At 37.9% G+C, this 13,962-nt stretch overlaps 1 protein-coding gene across 3 annotated transcripts in view; it reads left to right on the top strand.

Moving 5' to 3' along the window:
- The window catches only part of LOC138188072 (uncharacterized), a 167,777-nt gene that overhangs the window by 104,441 nt on the left and 49,374 nt on the right, over positions 1–13,962 (top strand). The window lies entirely within an intron of this gene.

Here is a 13,962-nt window from a genome sequence, read left to right as displayed (position 1 = left end):
TTCGATTTTTTCCTTTGTCTTCTCTCGGAGACGACCCCCACCACGCTCGGGTCTCGCAACCGTTCGAGCCTATGATCACGTATGCCATCTTTTTTGTGTAGGTAAAATAACAAACCGAAGGCGAATCGATGTATTTTAGAACTCGCTGCTTGACCACAACTATGCGCTTATCGCTACATTGTGTATATTTCGCCGGTTATGTAAGACGATCTGTCTGCGACACTGTAGTACCAACGGAGACGGTTAGGAACACAGCTTATAGTAAGCCTCGGGACGTAACACTTTATTTATTTAAATTGTCTTATTTTTTAGTTCAAGTAAATTTCAAATAAAACACTTAAAAGCGTTGCGAGGTGCTGGTAACAAAATTGAAATAAAATTCCGAGTGCAAAGGATTAAAATAGGAGTGGAAAGTGTCTGGGCAAACAGAGAGGACCTTCTTTTGCCTCGTAACAGTTACACGTCTGCGTCTTTGCATTTAACGTAAGCTTCTCTGCAACTTGCACGCTCATTTCCTCCGCCTCGGTAGAATTTGTCAAAATAATAAAATACTTTGCAGAAAAGATTAGAAAATTGACCTGTAACATCTAATCAACCTGCAATCGCAAAAGATCGTTTCTCGACGTGCTAGCTTCTTCAGGACAATTAATCGATGCATATGAAAGGCGTTTGTTCGTGGTTCATCGACGATGGAAAAGTTTCTTTCGTTTCATAGGATGACAATAGATGGACGACAATTTCTGTTTTATATTATTTTATTGAATTAGGTGTGACCCATTTCGTTCTATTTCTATTATTATGATCGTGCACAATTCAATAAACTAATATAAAAGAAAAAACATTGTGCGTCTATTATTTGCTTATAAAACGAAAGGAACTTTTCGGACAACCATATAAATTTCCCAACTTTTCGTCGCGATCCTCGTTCGTTTCGTTGGATATCGCGGAAAAAGCAGTGGCGAGTGACGCCGTAGCGAGCGGCCGGCCTTCGCGAGCGCAACTGGGCTTCAACAGTTAATTAAAGCGCGATCGATGGCCGATCGAGAATGTCGACGAGAAAACTCGTCTAATCGCGTAATCGGTCGATTGTGCAGGCTGCGCGATTAATTATTCGACAGGCAATTCGCGCGTTGCAGCCTCTTACCGACGAGATTATCTCGCGGAATATTTTCCGTCGAATTGGTCCGTGGAGAAAGTCAACGGACATTTAAGCGGAGGATATTACGAAATTCCAGTATGAAACGTCCTGCTGGAGATCCTGTCTGCTCGTTTCGATGCCCCGAGGTTTTGACCAAATCGCACGAGGTCGGTTTCTCGAGAATTCCCTTTCGGTGCCGAGTCGAACTGGATCGAGTGACCAACGTCGATGTGGCAATCTTCCTTTTGCCTTCCTCCTCTGTGTACACTGTCATTCAAAACTATATGCTCGTTTACTAACTGATTTTTGGCAGGGATGGTGACAGAAATGGATTAATTAGAAAATTAGAACAGATCGGAAGATTCGAGGTGATTTTATTACAATTATCGCAGAGTATCATATTAAATATTTAAATTATTTTTGTAATATATTGTTTTATAAATTGTTTTTTTTTAATTAGTATGCGATGAAAAAATTAGCATCCATAAGCGAAAAACGCTATAGGGAACGTAGGAAGTGCATACTATTATACAGAGTGGTTGGTAACTGGTGGTACAAGTGGAAAGGGGGTGATTCTACGCGAAAAAAGAAGTCGAAAATATAGAAAAACAATTTTTCGTTTGAGGCTTTGTTTTCGAGAAAATCGACTTTGAATTTTCGCTCGGTACGCGTGCACCTTATCACGTTTCGTTAGAACGGATCTCACTGTGGATCGTTGTCTCGATGGAAAAATTAAAAAAAAAAAAGAAAAAATAATTTTTATTCTATATTTTCGACTTCTTTTTTCACCCCCTTCCGCTTGTACTACCAGTTACCAACCACCCTGTATATTATTTTTATATATATTTTTACATATATTGTTCGCATCATCCACACGAGTACTCCCAATACGCTTGTAAACATTTAAATACATTTACACGTGCCTATCTGAAATTGCACACAACTAAGTAACAACATCTTGCAGATTACGACAAGATTGTGTTACTCGCAATAGCAGGCAATACCATTGCATATGTACATATATTGTATTGCTTAGTCTTAAAATTTTGTTTAATAATGTTTACTAGATGAAGAAAATCTGTCGATGTTTTTAGAACGAAATGTTTTAAATCATCACTATGTCTTTTCATATTATTTATTTTATGTTTATCACATAAAAATTGTTATGTGATAAACAAAATATCCTTTAAAATACTCTTATTTTAAACCGATTCAAACATTCAGGACTTAAAGATTTCTGACATATAAGTTTTGACGAATTTTCAGTACAATTAATGTCATCTTTCATCTTTATTCGGAGCTATAACAAATTTTAGTTTTCTATTTATGTAAAATGAATAAAAATCAAAATGTTCATTTGTAGAGATAAGAACTGTCATGTTTGCGAAAACAAAGCAACGGTAATGCGTGCATATTCTAACAGATAGCTGACGACTCGCATTATTATATGGAAAAGTATCATAACAAATATTAACAAGACAGCAAATGAGTTTCATTTGTTTATAATTATATTTAACTATATATTTATTATTTTAAATCTGCATGTTAAAAAACTGTATAATCTATATCAATTTTGTTCACATTGAGAACATGTAAATTTAATTTGAAAGGAATTTTTGCATAAATAATTAAGGGAAAGGCTGGTAGTAAAGGTATTAGGTCGTCCGAAAAGTTTCTTTCGTTTTATCAGGAAATAGTAGACGCACAACGTTTTTTCTTTTATATTACTTTCTTGAATTACGTATGATGCATTTTGTTTTGTTGAGATAAACACCGTGACATTTCACAGACTTGGTTTAACGTTTGTATAAAGGTGCACTGTTGTAAAAAACACATTTGCGAAAGAAAGACACTTTCCGGACAACCTAATATATTGTACAAGATAGAAAAATATGTAGATGTTAGATATTCAAATAAAAAGGGCTTGTGACCTTATGCGTTGGATTTTTCCAACTGCCACAAACCAGTGGAATGAAAGACGTCGATCGTCTGTCTGTTAAGGGACCAAGAAGACTTGGCCGAGTTTTATTCGTTATTATTAATATTATTTTATTTATTATAATATTATATAGCATTAATCGACGTACGTGTAAAATTTGCTTGCAATAGAGGAAGTTTCCAACAATTTTTCAAATGGCCTTTAACCCACTGACATTGTATGCTGCGTTTCTATTGAAAAACGATTTGTCTTGCGAAGTGAAAGTGACGCGTTCGTCACAGACGATTGCAAAATCAAAATATCCAAGTTTTTCTCTCGGATAGATTTAATTCTTCATAGGAAAATGAACAAGTACTTTTATCTCATCGATATGCAAATTTAGCATCGCCGTAACAAGCGTGTAAAATGAAACTTCTTTGATTTATTATCGATTAACGTTATATTTCTAGATTATCTCGCGTGCGCATTTTCCATCCGATCTTGCGTACAATTTTCCCCAACAAAATGGAAAAAGTTCATTAGGCGTTGCTCTGTTAGACCAAAGTGTACAGTTTCCTTTTGGGCGGCAGTGTACTCGATCTATTGGCCCGTTCGTTCGCAGAATACTAATCGGCGTGGTCATTTGAGAACTTGTAACGAGCAGAAAATTAGAGCGAACGGCTGGTTGGCTGGTGCCGCCTCGAACTTCGACCTATCGATTCGAGGTCGGAACTTTCGCCGATGGGAAAACCGCAAGTTGCAGAGGCGTCGAAATAGATAGCGCGCGTCGCTGTTCTCATACCGGAAGTCTTTGGAAGACAGTAGACAGAAGAAAGTATCGGCGTGCAAATACCAAGATATTCCACGGTTATATTGGCTTGGCAACTAAGTGGTTGCGGATTTTGTCATTGCCACCTAATGACAAAACCCGCAATCACTTAGTTGCCAGTTCAATAGTGCGAAAGTATTTGACGTGGAAAACTCTTGCAAATATATTAGGCGTGCTAGAAAAATTGTTCTGAAATTTTTATATTATCGTGATGAGGCAACATTTTAGCACATATTTCCATACGTAGAATTTACAAGATACAGTGTGCACATTGTTTAATTGCGCTAACTGATTAACGTCACCGCCATTCAGCAACGGTGTGTTATCTTTCGTTCTGCTTTAGCAATTGTCTGGCGGATTCATGGCAAAACAATCGTGGAGCGTGACATGGCTCAAGAGCGAGCCAAAATTGTTGAAACATTTGATCAAAGTAATCGCTGTGCAAGTTACGTTATGATTTCGATAACGTGACCGAGTATTCTTAAATACGCTAATCGTATTCTATCTTGACATTCTTTATAAAAAATTATTAACCTGTACGCGTGGAAGAAGCATTAACACTTTCACTGTCACGTTGATCACGGTTTCCCCTTTGACGCCAGGATGGTCATTGGTGATCGGAGCTCTTCAATTTCTTAGAATTGTAAAAATTATATGAAAATTGACAGTTAGGGCATTTTGAATATAACCGATAAATAGAAGATACTTTGAAATAGGAAGTATCCCATTGAACAATTAAACATTTTTATCAGAATATCAATAAAAAAAAATGAGAACAAATCTTGCATCTAACGGTGCATTGTGTTAAAACACTTTAAACATAAATGTGGTTCATCGATACAAAGTGGATAATAGGTGGTCACCTTTTTGGTCCGATTCATAGCAATCTTTCATCTTAACTGTTTAACATTTTTTTATACCACTCTTTGCAAAATTTTCGTGCCAGATACGTTTGTCCTTCTTTCATCTGCATTTCGTGTCGCAATCTTTGTCGAATAAGTATATTTGACGGTTCTGGCGAATGGCACTGCGTAAGGTGCATTGCGAGTGCCATTCTAAAATCTGATAACTTGATTTTTAGTTTTGTTGCTTGTTTATAGAGTATCATTCCGTTTGAAATTGATGTATTTGACAATAACTCTAAAGCTAATTTTATATACCACTTGAGGGTTCTTCAATGTGGTGTAGAATATGCTATCGTTTGATCTGATAAATCTACAGCGCATTTTCCTCTCTTGTAATCTGCCACTACCATTGGTTTATCGCAAACATAATTTTTTCTGCGGACCTGTACCATTTCAGCCGAATGTTTCGTCGAGATCATAAAAATAATCCTAATACTGTTTACTAATATCTTCTACACGTCTCAACAATATATCCTGCGCGTTTTGCCTACGAGGAAATAACGAAAGCGAATGGTTTGTTGAAATAAACGAAGCCTTGTTGTAATGTCGCTATCAACTGTTACCAAGGTGCCACGGTGGTCATCCGTGCCCACCAAGAAGATGAACGGTCCATTGGGGAGGAATGTTGTTTTACATCGTCAATTTATCATTATTTTGCGATTATATGCTTTGAATAATGAAAATACTCCCGTGGTGTCTTCAGCGAAGCATGTGATTTCGGCGTGACAGTCAAAGTGTTAAGCCCTTGGCATACGATGACGTCTCCAAGACGTCAGCAACTGTCTGCAGTGGACGCAGAAAATCCTGCATCGATTCTGTTTTATCTAAAATGTTCTTTTATCTGCTTGACATAGCTATTTATAACGCTTATGTCCTGTATTCTACGATGCCTAATTCCACAAAGCAATCGATTGTAAATTTTCGCAGAACATATGCTACACAATTTGTCTGTTCTTAATTATCCGACACACGGTAGACGGTCGCAAAGTGAGTGCCCAACTCGGCTACAAGCAAAACATTGACCGCATTTTCGACTAATAAAACGGAACATCCTGCAAAAAGATGCCATGTGTGCGTAAAAAATAATATAAGAAGCGAAACAACTTGACAGTGTAGGAAATGTCTAGTTCTTGTACATGTTGCAAAATGTTTTCAAATGTATCATACTTTATTGAATTATTCATTTATTATCTTACAATGTTACTTAATTACTGTCTGTTAACAGTATATATCAACCTGATTAAATGTTATATTTATTTTGCAATGTGAATTTCGAAATAAAATGTTCTGTTTCTACGCTTGCATATAACTGTACAGTTGAGCCAGATGAAATATTATTCTTGGGAAACATCAAATTCCATCTTATTTGTACGTTAAGGGATTAATAAAATTAACTTAGCAGATATTTTAACAGTTACACTATGAAACTCGTATGTGATACATGAAAATTCGCAACGTACCACTTTTTTATTTTTATTTTCCTCTTTCTCTTTTATACGACAGATTTGAGCAAATCAAGGCTGAGATATCTGCTAAACTAGTCACTTTCTCCACGTGTAAAAGCTAATAACGTTTTACAGAAAATGTGAAGATTGTTCGAGCTGTGCATTCTAAACGATATGATTCTATTATTGCGTTGGCAACTAAGTGATTGTGGATTTTGTCATTAGGTGGTAATTACAAAAAGTTCAGTAAAATATCTTGGTCGCATCATGGAAAAAGACGGTGTGCGACCAGGAAGAGATAACCTGAGAGCAATACACGAATTTGAACGCCCAAAGGACAAAAAAGATGTGAGACAATTACTGGGGAAAATGAATTTTTATTATAAATTTATAGAAGATGCCTGCAAACTCCTGGAACCACTTCATAACTTATTAAGGAAAAATGTGGAATTATGAGAAAGAAGAAGCAAACTTCAGCTTAAAACAATTTGATGGAACGCAAAAAGCCAGAGATTGGATATCAGAGTATGAAACGGAGTGGGGAAAATTAAAAATCCAAAATGAGCAGAAGAAAATCAAGTGCTTGAAGATGTATTTGAAATTATAGGCGTATCGTGCTGCGGACCAACCCTTGTTGCTAAAAACTTTTAGAAATGAAGTTTTTCAATTTTCCCAGCTGTACTATTAAATGGTAATGACAAAATCCGCAATTACTTAGTCGCCAACCTAATAATTCACAACATTCATTCAATTTCCACTGAATAAATATCGACTTTCCTTTAGAAGAAAACGCGCGAATTTTTGCAATTTGTACATTCGTTTCGACGTCTTATGATCGTTCGAAACGAGAAAGTTGTTTTCGTCAGGTTCGTCTATGCTTTTCACGATGGTATTTCTACGATACTTTACGTCTAATAGAACGACACCTCGTTGGAATTTTAGGTATCTCGAGCTGCATTTCGACTATTCCCCTTTCTCATAAACACGTAGACATCCGTGCAATCTACTTATTAAACGTGCAAATTATACGTTTCAAGTTTAGCGTATTACAGTCCACATTACATTGGCAACTAAGTGATTGCGGATTTTGCCATTACCGCCTAATGACAAAATCCGCAATCACTTAGTTTCCAACCCAATGTCTAAGAAAAATATACTATGTCACGCGTCCATCTACAGGGAAACTATAACTTCTCCTCTAACGGGTAGTTTACTAGCAATGTCCACTCGTGCATTAAGATCGGACACCCTGTATATTTCTTGGAAGAGGAATATCGAAACAATCGTTTCTCTCGAACCACGAAATTCTTTCGCTTTTCTCCTTTCTCCATGACAGAGCGGAAGGAAGGTGCGGAGCACGGCGAAAGGACGACTCACCCTGCAAAATGAAAGTGGATTCCGCATGCAACAACGACGATGCAGAAACGCGATTGCGTCTCTGTAAAGCGAGCCTGTTGAAAAAAGCCGCATCGACGATTCGACAGCCGACAAAATAAAAGCCGCGAGCGAGTGTAGACGAATTATAGCGTGCAACAGCGTTGAAAAATCCGTGTAATTGTTCCGCTCCTAAAGCAGAAGCTAAGCGAACGCGGCATACGACCAACTCGATTGTCGACTATTCACGTTCACGACTCGGTAATGACCGTGAATCACACGGTTGCGCGGCGGGCTGCTTGTGTGGAAAAACTTGTAAAATTGATTGTGCGTGCAAGTCACGTTAAACCGAGGTGATTTATTATCCTCAAGTGGAATGACCGGGGAATAAAAAGCTGAATCGAGGAAAGTGCAAATGACGCTAATTCCTCCGGTTGATGTTCGTGACTGGGTCCTTCGATTAGAAGGGAATCGAGTCGAACAGGACAAATAGAATCCTTCGTTGAAACCAATCGATCGCCAGCAATCAGCCAGAGGACAGGCTCCGCTCATTTCTAACCCAGATACTCCGACCTATGCTGACGTGATCTCCGAGTCATTTTTTTTTTTAATAGTCCAACGTCGCGGTTCTCCATCGATTCTGTCGAGTTTTCTGCCGAGCTCGCTTTAACGAGCCCTACGCCTAACTGTTTCGTAAGCTTCTCCCGTGGTTATGTAAATCCAGACACTGGACTTGATACCGGTTATCCATTGGCTCCGATTAGGCGATCTACGTTGTAATAGTCGTCTGGTCGACTTTCGACTACGAATCGACACGGTGACAATCAGGTTAGCAGGAAGCAAACGAGGCAGGAGCGAGGCGATGAACAGGAAGCTGGACGTTTAATCGACCGATCGGTTGTCGAGACGAATGCGTATATTTATTGCGACATAATAGAAACGATAAAAACGACATTCCGTAAGAGAGTGGTGAGAACCACAATCACACTTTTTCTCGGATTCTGTCCACGTTGTGAAACGTTTCATCCGCAAACTTTTTTTAAAAGCTGACTATGCGATGACGTGACACGTGGTTTCCTGCGTACAGTGAAACTGTTTTACAAACTTATTCGTTTGTATTTATGCAAATGTCTGTAGCTATTATTTCATGCAATGCAGTTTCACGGATAAGGTGAATATAACATCGAATATTTCCGAGTTCACAATGTCGTGCATTATAACGCCAAGTTGTCTGTTTTCCTGTCCATTTCTGAATTGTTGTTTGCGCGGACGCGTGGAAAATACAGACAGCCGGGAAATTTCTTTTCAGAGAGAAAATCTCAATCATGCGCGAGGAATGTGTCTCTCGTGTCCCAGCGTGTTTTACTTTCCCGTTACGAATTCCTTAAACGCATCTGTCCAATCGAGATCTTTGAACGATCGAAATACGTCGTCTCCAGTCACGTGCCAGGGGTTTAAAGGGGTTGCCAGACGGGTAAGGGGGTTTCTATGGATTTTATCAAGTGTCGACTATTTCTTATAGAGGCGAACATGGAACTCGATCGATGCAGATACGCTCCTTGTTTCGGATTCGATTTATCGGATCATGTGATCCCAGTTTTGGGTCATCGGTGACCGGAGTGCTTCAACTTCTTGCAATTGTAAAAATTGCATGAAAATTGACAGTTAGGGCATTTTGAATATAACCGATAAATAGAAGATACTTTGAAATTAAAAGTGACCCATTGGACAATTAAACGCTTTTATTAGAACATCAATGAAAAAAAAAAAGAGAGCAAATTTTGCATCTAAAGGTGCACTGTGTTTGCATCCATATCTTTGAGGGGTAATCTACGAATATTATTATAAACAAATCTTAGAAAATAATTGTAAATGCTGCTTTGTAATCATATAATCGAAGTTAGAAGTGTGCACATACCTTACTATTATACAGGATGGTTGGTAACTGGTGGTACAAGCGGAAAGGGGGTGATTCTACGCGAAAAAAGAAGTCGAAAATATAGAATAACAATTTTTCGTTTGAGGCTTTGTTTTCGAGAAAATCGACTTTGAATTTTCGCTCGGTACGCGTGCACTTTATCGCGTCTCGTTATAACGGATCTCACTGTAGATCGTTGTCTCGATGGAAAAATTAAAAAAAAAAATTTTTATTCTATATTTTCGACTTCTTTTTTCGCGTAGAATCACCCCATTTCCGCTTGTACCACCAGTTACCAACCCCCTGTATATTTTTTATAAACAGTTTTCTAAGCAAATCCAAGTAATATTTTTTCGCATCCATAATTCGCTTTGAAGTGGGAAAAAATTCAATGAAAGTAGAAAATCTGTAACCATGTATGACTTTTGCAAAAAACTATTGATGTAGTTTAATTTCTCTGAAAAATACATTTCTCTGAATGCGCCTGGATTTTTTTATCTAAAGTAGTTTCCAGGATATGAGGACTTTACGAAGTTACACTGAACTTTTGTGATTTTTGTCACTCCTTTAAACTGAATCATCGCTACTAAAAAAAATGTCTTGTATCTGTTAATAGTATCATCATTCTGTTAGAAGTGAATCAGAATCGGTGTTCTTTAATTGGGTAATTTTCGTGCACCGCGCTGAACCTGACTTGCGCCGGCCCTGGATAAAAATATCAATCTATTCAAATAACTTCACTAACTCCAGGGTAGTGAAAATCCATTTTGTAAAATTTCTTTTAACTTTCTTTTGTTCGCCACTGCAAATGCATCCTTAGACAACCGAATAGGCAGATCTTCCTGTTAAGAACATCGCTGTGTGACCCATCGAACGAAGGGATCTGCCTTTTTGACTTTTGCAACGCGTTTTCTTTTTTGTTGTTGTTATTATCAATTATCGTTTATCTGGAATTATTCCAAATTAATTACTGTTCTGCTTTTATAAAATACAGTATACAATAAAATACACCAATTTAGTGGTGTTAAAATTAATTCAAAAGTTATACTATCAGTTGTGACTGAATAAAGTTATAATCGAACGATACCACATTGTAAACAAATACTAAAATGCATTATGAATTTTTCATTTCACGTTTAACTCGTGTTATTTATCTTCAGTTATCTTTAATGTTTATCTGACAAATGCATAAAACATCCACTTGTTACTAATACCGAGACACTGGTACGACTGCAAACAGACATTCGTCAAATTTTAACACGTCCATCGTAAGATGACGATTTCTCGACTCATCGATTCATCGAGGCTGTAGCCGTTTCGTGGCCAATACGCGTGAGCCGCAACGTCGAATGGATTACGTGAGCGAGTCTGTTGAAAAGGGTCAGAAGCGGCCCGTGGAACCTGACCACGCATTTTTCGGTGAAAGCGAAAGCAGTTCGGTGAACAGGATCGGAACCGATGAAACGGCGCTTTACTTGCTGTACAGGCGAGACGCGGTCGATCGCGTGGCGTGGTCGTCACGCAACCCTCGCCAGCTCCGCGCCCTTCGATCGTAAGTGTAAAACACGGGCAAGGTTCCGGCGTTTCACGGTCGAAATAGACGTCGAGCGAACGAAACCAGAAACTAACGAGCAAAACGTCGTTCGATCTCGTAATCTCGCATTGAGAAATATTCTTAAGCGGTGAAAGTTTCGAAGATATGTTTCGGACAATTAATTGGACTCTGCGTTGAGGACGTTGCGTAACTGCGTGTCTGCTACTTGTTAGCGGCTACATGGGGTGTTTTACATTGTTGGAACAGCAAGTCGTAGATATTTTATTTTCTAATTAAACGACGTACCTGCGTAAAGCTTTTCTCTGGTAAGATATCCACGATAATAATCGAAATTTTTCAACGAGATTGGGAGTTTACTTAGAAAATAGCGCAGCAAATTGTTCGATCGAAATATTCGCCGTTGGGTTCTACAACTTTAATTTTTCTATATAACAATAGAAATGAAAAATTGAAATTCTAAATCAAATTTTGATTAACGTTTTGACTGCCACGTTGGTCATTGGTGACCGGAGCGCTTCAACTTCTTACAATTGTAAAAATTGAATGAAAATTGACAGTTTGGGCATTTTGAATATAACCGATAAATAGAAGATACTTTGAAATAGAAAGTGCCCCATTGAACAATTAAACATTTTTATTAGAACATCAATAAAACAAATGAGAAGAAATCTTGCATCTAACGATGCACCGTGTTAAAACATTTTAAACATAAATGTGACTCATCGATACAATCTGGACAATAGGTGGTCACCTTTTTGGTCCGATTCATAGCAATCTTTCATCCTAACTGTTTAACATCTTTTTATACCACTCTCTGCAAAATTTTCGTGCCAGATACGTTTGCCCTTCTTTCTTCTGCATTTCGTGTCGCAATCCTTGTCGGATAAGTATATTTGACGGCTCTGGCGAATGGCACTGCGTAAGGTGCATTGCGAGTGACATTCTAAAATCTGATACCTTGATTTTTGTTTTTGTTGCTTGTTTATAGAGTATCATCGCGTTTGAAATTGATGTATTTGACAATAACTCTAAAGCTAATTTTATATACCACTTGAGGGTTCTTCTATGTGGTGTAGAATATGCTATCATTTGATCTGATAAATCTACAGCGCATTTTCCTCTCTTGTAATCTACACTACCATTGGTTTATCGCAAACATAATTTTTTCTGCGGACCTGTACCATTTCAGCCGAATGTTTCGTCGAGATCATAAAAATAATCATAATACTGTTTACTAATATCTTCTACACGTTTCAACAATATATTCTGCGCGTTTTGCCTACGACGAAATAACGAAAGCGAATGGTTTGTTGAAATAAACGAAGCCTTGTTATAATATGTCGCTATCAACCGTTACCAAGGTGCCACGATGGTCACCCGTGACCACCAATAAGATAAACGGTCCATTGGGGAAGAATGTTGTCTTACATCGTCAATTTATCATTATTTTGCCATTGTATGCTTTGAATAATAAAAATACTCCCGTGGCGTCCTGAGCTAAACACGTGATTTCGGCGTGGCAGTTAAAGTGTTAATAATATAAATATTATAAAAATAATAATATTATAAATAATATACTTTATAAGCTAGTTACTTGTTTCCCCTTCGCAATCTTACGATAAAATAATTTTGTCACACAGATTTTATCGCTTGCCTGATGGACGATACCTTAAAGTTACACGAAACAACTGCAAACATCTTGATCGAACAACCTGTGTCTCTTTTCCAATCTTCTTCAATCGGAGATTACTTTCTAGATATGCCTCGTATTTCCATTGCCAACATACGGTTAAACGTATGTCAACAACATACGCAAATACATAGATAAACACGTGAAATAAGAGCCGCGTTAAAGATCTATAGATCGGTGGATCCAAAGACCGTGTAACGGGACGTAACTCGTGAGAAAGATTATGAAACTCGTAGACGAATTACCGGGCTGTCTGGTCTGGTCTGGTCTCGTTGTTATAACCGTGCGTGCATGACGTTGTACGTATCCGACTGTGGCGAAAGTGCTGGCGGACCGCTATGGAAAGAAAGCCAGGAAATAGGTCGAAAACGCGAACCGTTTTCTGCATATTTCCCATAACGATCGACACACCGGTATTCCTGGCTGAGTTTCAAGTTGCACGTAAATAGCTACTCGTGCGACCTTTTTTACCTCGCCTCGCCTCGATATCGATCTGTCCTCGGTTTTCTAACGTTCCACGCGTTTCTTCTACTCCCGGGTTTTTCCGAGATTGCGGTAACAAGCTGTTGCACATAGATTTTATCTCGCAGCGAGCGAGATGCGAAACAATGACGCTGCCTCTCATCGCTAAATTGCCGGTGATATAGTTGTTTAATCGTTACTTAAGCAGATGCTCCAGTTTGCAGTGGTTTTACGCGAATTTTCTATTCTTTTATTTGCAACTATTAGATGGTCCGAAAAGTTTCTTTCGTTTTATAAGCAAATAATACACGCGCAATGTTTTTGTTTTATATTAGTTTATTGAATTATGCACGAACATAATAATAGAAATAGAACGATATGGTTCATACTTAATTCAGTAAAATAATATAAAACTGAAATTGTTGCTCGTCTACTATCACTTTATGAAACGAAAGAAACTTAATTTTTAGTAGTAGGTAATTGTTAGTTTTCGCTGATAATTAGGAATATTAGATCATTGCACAAATATTGTGCTCCTTTTGAAGAACATACGTTAGGTGAAAATTGTATACAACTATTTATTGATAATCGATCGATAATTTGAATATACATAGGAAGAACCATAAACGTAAAATAAATAAGGTAAAAGGAAAGCTCGTGGTGTTCGTAGCTTTCCGTTTTCTATTCGATTTCTACGGGTGTCGCAACCACCCGCATTCTCGCGTTTC

This window comes from Bombus flavifrons, chromosome 16, assembly GCF_040668555.2.
Source record: "Bombus flavifrons isolate JBK064 chromosome 16, iyBomFlav1_principal, whole genome shotgun sequence".
NCBI lineage: Eukaryota > Metazoa > Arthropoda > Insecta > Hymenoptera > Apidae > Bombus > Bombus flavifrons.
This window is presented reverse-complemented; position numbering and strand designations above follow the sequence as displayed.